This window comes from Bacillus rossius, chromosome 1, assembly GCF_032445375.1.
Source record: "Bacillus rossius redtenbacheri isolate Brsri chromosome 1, Brsri_v3, whole genome shotgun sequence".
Classification (NCBI taxonomy): Eukaryota; Metazoa; Arthropoda; class Insecta; order Phasmatodea; family Bacillidae; genus Bacillus; species Bacillus rossius.
This window is the reverse complement of record NC_086330.1, coordinates 244,501,556-244,515,673: the sequence shown is the minus strand read 5'-3', so window position 1 is coordinate 244,515,673 and position 14,118 is coordinate 244,501,556. Positions and strand designations below refer to the sequence as shown.

Below are 14,118 nucleotides of genomic sequence, written 5' to 3'. Positions count from 1 at the left end.
TATAATCAATCTCTTCTGCTGCCTTCATCATCCTTGCATGTTTATAATAAATATTATCTCTGGTGTTTATCGTTTTAACACCAACCACAAGGTCACTTTCGTCATCTTGCCAGTGATTATCACAAGCTTGATCAGGATAATTTATTTTATTACGCCGTTTCCATCGTTTTGGTCTCAAACCACCATCACAGTCTTCGCTCTTGCATGCTTTTGGTGCTTCAGTACAGTACTCAATCATGACAGCCTCAGATGTGTCACCACAATCTTCAATCATGCCAGCTTCTGATGTGTCACCACAGTCTTCAATCATGTCAGCACCACAAACTTGATCAGGATAATTTATTTTATTACGTCGTTTCCATCGTTTTGGTCTCAGACTGCCATCACAGTCTTCGATCTTGCCTGCTTTAGGTGTTTCAGTACAGTACTCAATCATGTCAGCCTCAGATGTGTCACCACAATCTTCAATCATGCCCGCCTCAGATGATTCATCAAAGTCTTCGACCTTGTAAGCTTCAGGTGGTTCTCCATCTTTCACATTTTCATGGAGACGACTAGATATTGGAGTAAATATATTTTCATTTCTAATGTGGTTACAACTTCCTTCGTTTGTTTTAAATTTTAAATTATTATCTTGATCTAGATCAGTAATTTTAGCATTAAGTTTTTCGCCTTCGTTCCTCTTCCGCGATGTTGTAGCCCAGTCTTCGTTATCTTTATTCATCTTAATTGTACAGGTCTTGTAATGTCTATCCAAGTAATATCTTCTACCAAAGGATTTCTGACACTGACTGCAATGAAATGGTTTTTGACAAGGACCCAAATTACACTCGCTTCTCTCATGTCGTTTAGCATTCTTTCTCAAGGTAAACACCTTGCTACAGTATCTACAGTGATGACGTTTTGATACAGCAACAAATCCCGTTTCAGGATTCATATTAGTTATTGAGACTAATGCCAGATGCAAACTAAGAGTTTTAAATTAGATATATTACTTAAATAGAATTTTTTAATTATTTCATCAGCGAGAATTAATTTATCTCATTCAAAGGTACTTGTTGCAAGTAGTTCTGCTTTTCAACAACAGATGTCGCCACATGTTACTTGCAGGTAAATAATATTTAGTTATTTTATGCGGGATGCGGGATGCTCACTAACGATCGCAAAAGAAGGATGGCTTCGCTAGACTCCAAGGAGAAGGAAGTTCGTCCATCCTGTTAGTGCTTCTTAGATTTCTCAGAGATTATTTGACTGAGTAATGATATTTTTTAAATTTCCACCTGATAAAAATATTACAAGTGCTGATTTATTGGCAGAATTTCAATAATTAAATGCGACCTTGAATAAAAAATGACATGACTCATTAAGTAAAAAATTCTTCATGCAGAGATCAATTCCTCATCAGTAACCAGAAGCACTCGGAGAAAACCATCAGATGTCTAGTCAGGAATAATCAGAAGCACCCAGAGAAAACCATCAAAATATTGTCAAGAATAATCAGGAGCACACGGAGAAATCCACCATAATATTGACAAGAATAATCAGGAGCACACGGAGAAAACCACCGCAAGTTTTCTTTGATATCATAAAATTTCAGGAAAAAAATAATACTAAAAATAAAAATAAATTAATAAAAAATTTAAAAAAAATAAAATAAAAAAAATACATAAAATTCTGGCTTGTACTAGAACTCTATCTTTGTTCAACAATGAGAAGTTCACAAGCTAGCAGAATATATTTATGTATTTTTTTTATTTTATTTTTTTTTTATTTTTATTAATTTATTTTTATTTTTAGTATTATTTTTTTCCTGAAATTTTATGATATCAAAGAAAACTTGCGGTGGTTTTCTCCGTGTGCTCCTGATTATTCTTGTCAATATTATGGTGGATTTCTCCGTGTGCTCCCGTTTATTCTTGACAATATTATGGTAGTTTTCTCCGTGTGCTCCTGATTATTCTTGACAATATTTTGATGGTTTTCTCTGGGTGCTTCTGATTATTCCTGACTAGACATCTGATGGTTTTCTCCGAGTGCTTCTGGTTACTGATGAGGAATTGATCTCTGCATGAAGAATTTTTTACTTAATGAGTCATGTCATTTTTTATTCAAGGTCGCATTTAATTATTGAAATTCTGCCAATAAATCAGCACTTGTAATATTTTTATCAGGTGGAAATTTAAAAAATATCATTACTCAGTCAAATAATCTCTGAGAAATCTAAGAAGCACTAACAGGATGGACGAACTTCCTTCTCCTTGGAGTCTAGCGAAGCCATCCTTCTTTTGCGATCGTTAGTGAGCATCCCGCATCCCGCATAAAATAACTAAATATTATTTACCTGCAAGTAACATGTGGCGACATCTGTTGTTGAAAAGCAGAACTACTTACAACAAGTACCTTTGAATGAGATAAATTAATTCTCGCTGATGAAATAATTAAAAAATTCTATTTAAGTAATATATCTAATTTAAAACTCTTAGTTTGCATCTGGCATTAGTCTCAATAACTAATATGAATCCTGAAACGGGATTTGTTGCTGTATCAAAACGTCATCACTGTAGATACTGTAGCAAGGTGTTTACCTTGAGAAAGAATGCTAAACGACATGAGAGAAGCGAGTGTAATTTGGGTCCTTGTCAAAAACCATTTCATTGCAGTCAGTGTCAGAAATCCTTTGGTAGAAGATATTACTTGGATAGACATTACAAGACCTGTACAATTAAGATGAATAAAGATAACGAAGACTGGGCTACAACATCGCGGAAGAGGAACGAAGGCGAAAAACCTAATGCTAAAATTACTGATCTAGATCAAGATAATAATTTAAAATTTAAAACAAACGAAGGAAGTTGTAACCACATTAGAAATGAAAATATATTTACTCCAATATCTAGTCGTCTCCATGAAAATGTGAAAGATGGAGAACCACCTGAAGCTTACAAGGTCGAAGACTTTGATGAATCATCTGAGGCGGGCATGATTGAAGATTGTGGTGACACATCTGAGGCTGACATGATTGAGTACTGTACTGAAACACCTAAAGCAGGCAAGATCGAAGACTGTGATGGCAGTCTGAGACCAAAACGATGGAAACGACGTAATAAAATAAATTATCCTGATCAAGTTTGTGGTGCTGACATGATTGAAGACTGTGGTGACACATCAGAAGCTGGCATGATTGAAGATTGTGGTGACACATCTGAGGCTGTCATGATTGAGTACTGTACTGAAGCACCAAAAGCATGCAAGAGCGAAGACTGTGATGGTAGTTTGAGACCAAAACGATGGAAACGGCGTAATAAAATAAATTATCCTGATCAAGCTTGTGATAATCACTGGCAAGATGACGAAAGTGACCTTGTGGTTGGTGTTAAAACGATAAACACCAGAGATAATATTTATTATAAACATGCAAGGATGATGAAGGCAGCAGAAGAGATTGATTATACCTCATGGGAAGATCCTAACATATTGGTTAACAGGCTACGACTACTACATGGATCGCTTTGTGCAGGAAACTATTCGAACATTAAAGAAATATCCTTCATACTCAAAGAACTGAGGGAAGCTGGCTACATACAATAATGGATTAAATTAAATGTATGTGTATAAACTTGAAGATAAATTAATATATTTTCTTTCCAGATGGAAGCTATCATTTATCGAAATCTGATTTCTAAATAAAACTTATAACTTAAAGGTGTAAAAAAACGTTACCACTGCCAGTCAAAATGTATACTGATAAAGACATGTTAGTAATCATGCCAAGTTCGATAAAAGTAATAGGAATCAGTTGGAACCAATTGAAGATGGAGCTCTTAGAGCAATTGGAGCCTTTTGAAGCTTTTGGAGTCTTTTGGAGCTGTTGGAGCCATTTAGAGCTGTGTTAAGCATTTGGAGGCTGTTGGAGCCATTTGGAGCATTTGGAGCTGCTGGAAACATTTGGAGCTGTCAAGCATTTGGAGGCTGTTGGAGCTGTTGGAGCCATTTGGAGGCCGTTTGGAGCATTTGGAGCATTTGGAGCCTTTTGAAGCATTTGGAGCTGTCAAGCATTTGGAGCATTTGGAGCTGCTGGAAACATTTGGAGCTGTCAAGCATTTGGAGGCCGTTTGGAGCATTTGGAGCCATTTGGAACTGTGTTAAGCATTTGGAGGCTGTTGGAGCATTTGGAGCCTTTTTTTTGGAGCTGTTGGAGCATTTGGAGCTGCTGGAGACATTTGGAGCTGTCAAGCATTTGGAGGCCGTTTGGAGCATTTGGAGCCATTTGGAGCTGTGTTATGCATTTGGAGCTGTCAAGCATTTGGAGCCATTTGGAGCTGTGTTAAGCATTTGGAGGCTGTTGGAGCATTTGGAGCCTTTTTTTGGAGCTGTTGGAGCATTTGGAGCTGCTGGAGACATTTGGAGCTGTCAAGCATTTGGAGGCCGTTTGGAGCATTTGGAGCCATTTGGAGCTGTGTTAAGCATTTGGAGGCTATTGGAGCATTTGGAGCCTTTTTTTGGAGCTGTTGGAGCATTTGGAGCCTTTTGAAGCATTTGGAGCTGTCAAGCATTTGGAGCTGCTGGAGACATTTGGAGCATTTGGAGCCGTTTGGAGCATTTGGAGCCATTTGGAGCTGTGTTAAGCATTTGGAGGCTGTTGGAGCTTTGGGAGCCATTTGGAGCTAAGAAGTAGTCGTTGCACGTCTATGCAGGGTTAAATGTTTATAAGATTGTTGTTGGCTTTCGCAAGTGATTCTGTAGTAGGATAGAAATTGTGTAATAAATATTATGTTTGTAAAAGACTTTGAGGTGTTTTATTTCTCGAACCTTACACTTTTCTGGTACTTTTTTAAAATTAAAGTTGTTTTGTATCGGCCAGGGATCGAACCAAGGACCTTAGTCGATCTAATCAATCAGTATATAGATTACAAATTTATTTAATGAATTTTGAACTTTTTCCCGAATCTCTAGCATTACAATTACGAATTTCCAATATGGTGGTCTAGGTGTCTGATAGGATGATGGTAGTAGAGGATTTAAAGTCTCTTTAAGAATTTTGAACATGGTTTATTGAAATTATTATTTTTTATATAAAATTTAATGTTTTGCATCATTCGGGGATCGAACCAAGGACTGGAGCGGATCGAATCAATATGTAAGTTAATGAGTGATTTATTTAATGAATTTTGGAATTTTTCCCGAATTTCTAGCTAAATAATTACGGATTTTCAAGATGGCGGCCATATTTCAAGATGGCGGGTGTCACAGTAATAATAAATGATTACTGCACTCTAGCGGATACGAACTAAACTAACATGGTGTCAGCGCACTCTCGTCGACGATACAATGATGATGATGGCTTCCAGCATCGAAGACAAGATGGCGGACATGACGTCATACTAGGTGACGATATATATGCTTTAAGAAAAGTGGTGGGAGTCAGTCTGCCAAAAGTCACCACGGGAGGAGGATCGGTCGCCATTTTTAATTTTTTTTGGCCTCACCGGGTTCGAACCGAGGACTCCGAACTCCGTGTCGTAAAGATATATTTTTTAAATATTTTTCATTAAAATTTTATTAAATGGATTTTTTTAATAAATTTTAAAAAATTTTTCATTGAAATCGGATAATAAATAAAAAAGTTAAAGATGGCGGCCGTAACGAAAATTGCAACGGTGACGTCATCGTCCAATATGGCGGATAACACAATGCCGGAATTTTCTAGAAAACGAAATGACGTCATCCAAAATGGCGGATCCAAGATGGCCGCCGGGGTCAAGGTCAAAGGTCAAGGTCACATCCTGATAGAGGCTTAACTGAGGCTTGAGTTAAGGATGCTTAAGCCTCTATCAGGACATTTCTAGCCGTTGGGATTTTTGAGGAATAAAACGGGAAATTTTCCCTCGAAATGGGAATTTTTCCCTCGAAAACGGGAATTTTTTTCTTAAAACGGGAATTTTCGAGTCATTTTGAGTCATTTTTGAGGAATTTTGAGGAATTTTTTGCCGCCGTGCCGTCACAATCCAAGATGGCGGACACCGGCACCGGCACCACAGCCTGAAGCCTGCGCCCGGACCGGCTATCCTATACTACTTATATAAAATAAAGGTTTAAAAATATATTTTTTTTAATTTAACATTGAAGTGACAGGTTCCATAAATAATAAAAAACACAAACGATTTTTGACAGAAATTCAACAAAATACAAAAAAATACAACCAATTACAAGCGTTTCTCGATGCCTAGTCTTCTTATAAGGCGAAGCGAGTCCTTTGCATGTCTTGACAAGTGTTTTCAGGGCAGTTCTACATGCCAATAGATTAACCAGGCACGTCAGATAGGTTGGGCAGACACATCTAGTAGGTTGGCAAGGTACGTCCTGTCGGTTGGTGAGGTTAACACATCTAGTTGGTGGCAATGCACGTCCAGTCGGTGACCATGCACATCAGTCGGTTGGAAAGGCTATGACGTCCAGTTGGTGGCAAGGTACGTCAATTCAGTGGCCAGACACGTCTATTCAGTGGCCAGACACGTCTATTCAGTGGCCAGACACGTCTATTCAGTGGCCAGACACGTCTATTCAGTGCCAGAAACGCACGTCCAGTAGGTGGCAGGACGCATCCAGTTGTAGCTAGGCATGTCTATTCAGTAGCCAGGCACGTAATCGGCGGCCAGACCCATTCAGTTTGTGGCTGACATGTCCAGTTGTAGCAAGGCATGTCCAGTCAGCTACCAGACACGTCCAGTTTTTGGCTAGATACCTACATCAAGTTGGTGGCAAGGTACGCCCATTCGATAGCCATGCACGTCTATTCAGTGTTTAGGAACGCAAGTCCAGTAGGTTAGAAGGCACATTCAGTTAGTTGTTAGCCATGTCTATGCAATAGTCGACACATAATCGGCGACCAGTTACATTCGATTTCTGGCCGAAATGTCCGCTTATAAGCTAGGCATGTCCAGTCAGCGACGAAGCACGACCAGTTTTTGGCTAGACACGTCAAGTTGGTGGCAAAATACGTCCAGTCGGTGGCCAGGCACGTGACCAGACACATCCAGTAGTTGTTGGCTAGACACCTCCAGTCTGTAGCCAAACACATCAGATAGGTTGGACAGACACAAAAGTCAGTTGGTCAGGCTAAAAAGACCAGTTGATTGTTAGACACATGTAGTTGGTGGCCATGCATATCCAGTTTTTGGTTAAACACATCCAGTCAGTAGCCAAGAGGTATTTTTCTTTGATACTCAGCCAAAATTTTAAACATTTCATGTACAAAATCATGCGCATAGGCCAAGCGTTTCCAAACCAAGAGTTATTATTCACCGATATGCAACCAATATTTTAAACAGACAATGTTCAATGTCAGGCGTATATGTCAGTCGTCTCCGAACCACGAGGCCAATCATGTCCTGAGTACAGACTCTTCGATGCTCATCCATCTTCAACAAAAATAAAAGTAAGCACATTCATCAAAAAATAAAAGGAAATACATTAAAAAAGGAAGCACATTATAAAAAAGATGCACATTTAACGAGAAGGACACACATTTTTACGAAAATTCAACATGGTAAGTTACGATCACTTCAGAGGGATACGATCTCATCAGGAAAATACGATCAGTCGCATGATGCGGTGTGATACAATGTCTCCAATAATATTTGGCTCCAACAGTCATTGGCTCCAAAAGTCTTTGGTTCCAACAGTCTTTGGCTCCAAATGTCATTGGCTCCAAATGTCATTGGTTCCAAATGTCATTGGCTCCAAAAGTATTTGGCACTACAATCTTGGGCTCCTAAAGTCTTTGGCTACAGCAGTTTTTGGTTCCAAAAGTCACGGACTCCAAAATATCCTAGACCTAACTGCTCCAGAGACATTTGGCTACAAAGCTACAAGGCTACATGGCTACTCGGCTACACAGCTACGAGACTACGAGGCTGCAGACTACAAGACTACAAAATTACGAGAAGGCAGGGATACAAGCTTCTTAGCTACGAAGCTACATGTCTAATATACTACAAGACTGCAAGGCTACGAGACTACATGGCTCTAACTGTCTTTCACTTCATTCATCTGCGAGAGTTAATTTACATCATGCAAACGAACTTTGCAAGTAGTCCCAATTCTTTCTAACAGATGTTGCCACGTGGTGTGTTGATGTTAATATTTTTTTAATGTGGGATGCACGATACTCACTCACGATCGCAAGAGAAGGAGGGCTTCGCTAGACGTCAATGAGAAGGAAATTCGTCTTGCACGATAGTGTTTCTCAACTGTCTCAAGGAACAGTTATAGAATGAGTAATAAATATTTTGGTCCAAATTCCACCTGATAAAAAATATATTGTTAGTGATGATTTAGCAGCAGAAATTCACTAACTAAATGAAATTCCGAATAAAATTGATTATATAATTACGAAAATAAATACTTAGAGAGATATGTTTTCTCAGGAATCACCAGAAACACTAAGAGAGTGTCAGCCAAATTCTTGCCAGAAATAATCAGGAGCACACGGAAAATTTAAAAAAATAATTATTGACACGGATAATTAAGAGCACACGGAGACAAAATAACAAAATATTGACAGATATAATCAAAGGGCACATGGAGAAAATCAACAAAATATTGACAGGAATAATCAAGAGCACACGGAGAAAAATAACAAAATATTGCCAGAAATAATGAGCTTACAGAGAAAACCACCAAAATATTGACAGGAATAATCAAGAGCACACGGAGAAGCACACGGACAATCTGCTAGATGTGTCTGCCCAACTTATCTGACGTGCCTGGTTAATCGACTGGCATGTAGAACTGCCCTGAAAACACATGTCAATGCTTGCAAAGGACTCGCTTCGCCTTCTGAGAAGACTTTAGACATTGAGAACTTTGTAATAACTTTTTTTTTTTGCTTGTATGATTTCTGTAATGTTTTTATTTATGTTCTGTTGTGTTTTTTATTTCTCAATGTTAAATTAAACTAAATATTTTTTACCCTATTTTATATTTTTTACAACCTGCAAGGATCGAACTGAGCCGATCGAATCATGCAGTAAATTTATTGTTGATTAACCGCTCTTAAGACATTTCATGATGTATAAATATGTGTTTTTAAAATAAGAATCATTTTTTTTTATCATGCAAGGATCTAACTAAGTGAGTCAATAGTGATGATTTTTGGGATATTTTCCGAATTTATAGCTAAATAATTACAGATTTTAAATAATTGTGGATTCCAAGATGGTGGATGTGAAATCGTCTAAAATGGCCACCGATCTCTTGATCATAGTCAATGAGCGGCGGACACGCCCGAACATGGCCGATTCCTCCGATTGATAAGCCACAACTTAGTAAGCCATCAAGTCATTGTAGGAATACATTGCACCAGGCGCGGCCATTATTTACTACTGCCTATTAAGGTAGTTATGCAATTATTTTTGTCATCCAAACACAATTTTTTATCCCGTGCACTAATACATGGTCGTATAATTTTTTTTTTTTAGACAATGGTTTAAGGTAATTTAAATATGGCTAATAATAAATTCTGACGAATTTGATACTAAGGAATTTATTTATTTAATATTTCAATTCCTGTTTTACGTTAATAAATCGTTTCATCTAAAGTTGTTTCTGCAAAAAGATTCAGATTATGTTTACGAGTTTTACAACAAATTATAGTGGATTTGAAAGTATATCTATTTAAAAAATGACTTTTTTTTGTCTTTCTACCCTTGTTATTTTCACCCCTTGCAGTAATGATTTGTTACAAAAAAAATCAGATAAAAGTTTTCAACAATATTTAAAAATTTGAACGAATTTGATGGCGCACCTACGAAGGGAGTTACGAATATTTTTTTATTCAACCCTTATATACTCCACCCCTTGCAGTAATAGTTGGTCGTATAAAAAATTATTTCAGACGAAAGTTGTAGAAAATCATTTAAGTTTTTACAAAACAACCGAGAGGATTTAACAGTGTTCATGGTACGGAAATAATGAATGATTTTTAGTTCTACACCTTATTTTTTCAATCCTTTAAAGCAATGTTTCGTCTAATCAAATTGTTTCAGACAAAAGTTTTAGATAACAATTATTAGATTACCTAGTACATAATTTGTACGAATTCGATGTTGTGTCTACGAAGGGAGTTATAATTAGGTTTTTCCTCCAACCCTTGTTTTTTACACACCTTACAGTTATGGTTGGTCGTATCAAAATATTTTCAGACAAAAGATTTTATTACTCTTACGAGTTATAATTCGTTCAACCGGATGTGATATTTTACATATTGTGGGAGTTACAGCGATTTTTCTGTTTTTCAAAAAACCTTTCCATTGCCCATAAACGAACTTGACCGAGATTTTCCACTACTAGACATTTTGTATCAGTTTGGAAGTGCTTTGTGAAAAATTGCGACATGTATCATGTCCAAAAATGTGTGATATATATAAACTTTTGAGTTGATGATGGTTTTGGGGTGTATGGGTCATGAAACAACAAACTATATAATTTTTTTTCCCGAAAGTCACCTACAATAGGTATTATTTCTTTTAAATCGATTTAATATAAATATTGATTACATATATGTATAGAGAAATAAATATTTTTCTTTCAAACAAATATTTTTAAAATGGTAGCAGCACATTTGACTTTAATACCCAGAGCTACGTAAGCTATCTATTTTACAACTTACCCGCGTTAATTAAAGTTGATTTGTAATGCTTAATAGAGCACATTATTCAAGGAGACGGGGTTATTTAAACAAACAGAACAATGTCTGTGATGTTTGTTTCCATGATGCAGTTGATTTTAAAACTTCCATTCATTTTGCCACTTGAATAAATGTGTTTCCAGCTTGCGAGCGTTCATTTCGCTTAGCAAAGCATCTTGATTTTATTTCTGCACATAATAATCACACATTTTTTACATCTGTAGTCTATTATTGGCACTTATGTATTAAGATACACTCATTTAAGTTAAACTCGAAACAAATTACATCTAAATTTTAAAACTTTTATCTTATATTACATTTTTAATGTTCATCCATGGTAATCAGTAATTTTACAACTAACGATAATATGTCCAATAACATGTTATGCAAATATAAATGTTAACATCTAGAATATTACAGATGTATTACACGGTATTTTTTGCCATAAGTTTAAGAAAATAAATATATTGAACCATACACCACAAGATAGAATGAAGACTTGCAGGAAGACTACTTGGTTGCCAAAACTGTTTTGGGTCATATTAGATGGCTGTAAATCCTTCAGAAAAGTGTACATTTACAGTTAATACGCTATAAAACTTGCTATTTCCTTCGTAAGTCAGCAACCACTATAAATTCATTTATAGTTTGCAATTTATTGTTTTAAGAAAAGTAGTTTTTACTTGTTTAAAAATAAAAATAAGTTATTCTGGCAATTACAACAGCATTAGGAGTATAAATTTTAAAAAATAAAACCATATCATGACTACTGCTTTCCAAAGAGCACTACTTTGTAGCATTATTTAATCAATATTCAACCAAAAAAAAAAAGCATCTACAATGAAATTTTACATTATTTTTTTTTAATAAAAGAATTAATGGATATATAAAATAGTGTAGACTTAAGTTCATATTTAATTTTATATGCATAATTTACAACCATATTTTATAAAAAATTAGAAGAAATATATATTATTAATAACATATTTATATAGAGTCAGGTATTAACGTAGCGAATAAAACATTCATCAGCAAAATTTTTACAAAGTGTAAAAATTTTACCACTTAAATTTTTAAATTACAAGAAAAAGTTCGTGCATTGTCATATCTTACCTGGAATATGAGATTAAGATGTTTTCACTTGTCAATTTTGAAATTTCAAATGCCTAACGTGTTAGCAGGTTGAGGAAAGAATATGTTACTGGGCAACAGTAATAACAATGTTGACAAAAACAACAAAATTCCTTAAATGAAACTTGGTTGACAACATAAAATATTTTTAATTGATTAGTTATGTATGCACAAGCAGATATTGTTTTATAAAGACCAACTGCATTTAAGATGATGTTACAAGATAAGTCCACATTTAATAAAAACTATTATTATTATTATTATGTTCCACTGCAAAATATTTTTGATACTAAGCGAGACTAAATAAATATGTATTTTATCACTCATAAATATGAAAAAATGGAATTCCAATGTAGTTTAGTTTCATATACGTATCGCTTGGTACTTCGTATACTATATTGCTAGGTATTTTGTTTTTTGTTTTAAAAGCCCTAATAATACCCCTGGAACAGGCTCTTTGGATGGCTTACAAACTAAATGTAAATAAGTGTTACAGATAAAAATGCCTCACCCATGCATACATCCATGCCTTGCCAGGGATTAAAACACAGAACTCTTCACACCGAATATGACTCTTCAACCAACTGCGCTACGGAGGTAGACAACATCGGTTGTATTGTTTTTTTTATAGTGGCTTAAAAAGAATTCTCAAGTTCTGATAAAGCAACGCGACTGGATTATAAAGCCTATGTAATATGGCTAGTTTGAAACACGTGAAAGAAAATGGTTCAAACCAGACTTAAAAACACAACTCATGCATACAAATATATGATCAAGATAACAAAAGAAGAAAACAAAAATCTGGTCAGCATTCTTTATTCCAGAAAGGAAATATCTATATGAACATATTTGGTACGCACTACCCAACTAACTTTCGTTTGCTAGCTTGAAAGTTTTTTTATCTTGAACCTAACCATCCTTAATAAGTTTAATGTTTTGAAATAATATAGTTACCAAAATTTAAATTATTAAATTTAAATTCATTTTTGTGTACTTTTTCCACTTTACAGTTGTCCACCTATTTCCAAATATTAAAATTAATAAATAATGCCGTACCATTCTGATACAACATGGCTGGTATTGTGACATGTGCTAATACGGAAGAGGATGATAACTGATGGAACGGCTAGGTTGGAGCAGATCAGACAAGGTGAGAGGATACTAAGATGATCCAATCGCATTGACTTTCGTAGTCTGGATTAGAAGAGACAACACAACATTCAGTTCTGCATTCCAGACTAACCCAGGAACACAATTATAGCCTACAGCCTATTATTGAGGCATCTTAGCCCCAGGATTAAATAGTGATAATTAAAGACAAATTTAATATATACAAATAATAAAACTGTCCAAGGCAAAAACACTTAAAATGAATGAAATAATAAAAATATATATTGGAAAGGGATTTTTACATTATTTAGAACTAGAAATGTATTGTTTTTAAATTTGTTATCTATTTGTCTGTTTGTTCCAGCATCAAATGAAATCTATTTGACAGATTTTGATGATTTTTTTATTGGTAAGGTCGTTCACTAACTTGAAGATTAGGAATAAAAAAACATACTATATTATTTTCCCACTTTGCGGGATTGCGGCCACGTTATGTGTTGTTCGTGAAAAAATGAATGTATTCGATGAGAATTTTGAGGAATTATTACAAGAAACGAATAAGCAAAACGAATTGACGCAGGACGTGTTAGATAACAGGATAACTTTGGTAGACCGTCGTATAAACAAATTAGGGCGAGGGATACAGTTACGAGGTCTTTTTTGTAAACCACAGATGTGCTATAAAAAATTAAAAAACACGCTTTTATAAATAAACCAAATTAAAAAGTAGAAAATAAATAATAGTTTTAAACAAACTAAAAAAACACGCATTATATAGAAAACCAAACTAAAAAAATAGAAAATAAATTTTAATAAATTTGAATTAAGAATAGTGTAAATTTTTTAATAAATATAAATTAATAATAGTGTAAATAAGAAAAAAATGTATTTTATTTAAAAAAAAAGCGTGCGGTTCTTTTTAAGATATTATCGAAATGATAATCCTTCTACACATATCCGTCAATAAAATATTGATAACTATTGGCACCATGCACCCCACGCTTTTTTTAAAATAGAATAAATTTTTTTCTTATTTACACTATTATTAATTTATATTTATTAAAAAAATTTACACTATTCTTAATACCAAAATAATGTGGTTTATTTTAAACCTTGGAATTTACTCTTTACTATGACTATTTTAGTTTACCAAAAAAATTCCATGGGAATTTCACTATAATAAAGTTTCA

At 35.0% G+C, this 14,118-nt stretch overlaps 1 protein-coding gene across 1 annotated transcript in view; it reads right to left on the bottom strand.

The window, feature by feature from the left end:
• The window catches only part of LOC134527435 (tubulin alpha-3 chain-like), a 59,982-nt gene extending 48,082 nt beyond the window's left edge, over positions 1-11,900 (bottom strand). Inside the window, exons 1-2 of the mRNA XM_063360115.1 lie at positions 11,801-11,900; positions 10,670-10,875 (exon numbers count right to left, since the gene is read on the bottom strand). The gene's annotated coding sequence lies outside the window, so the exon portion shown is untranslated. The remainder of the gene's footprint in view (positions 1-10,669; positions 10,876-11,800) is intronic.
• Positions 11,901-14,118: the final 2,218 nt, after the last annotated feature.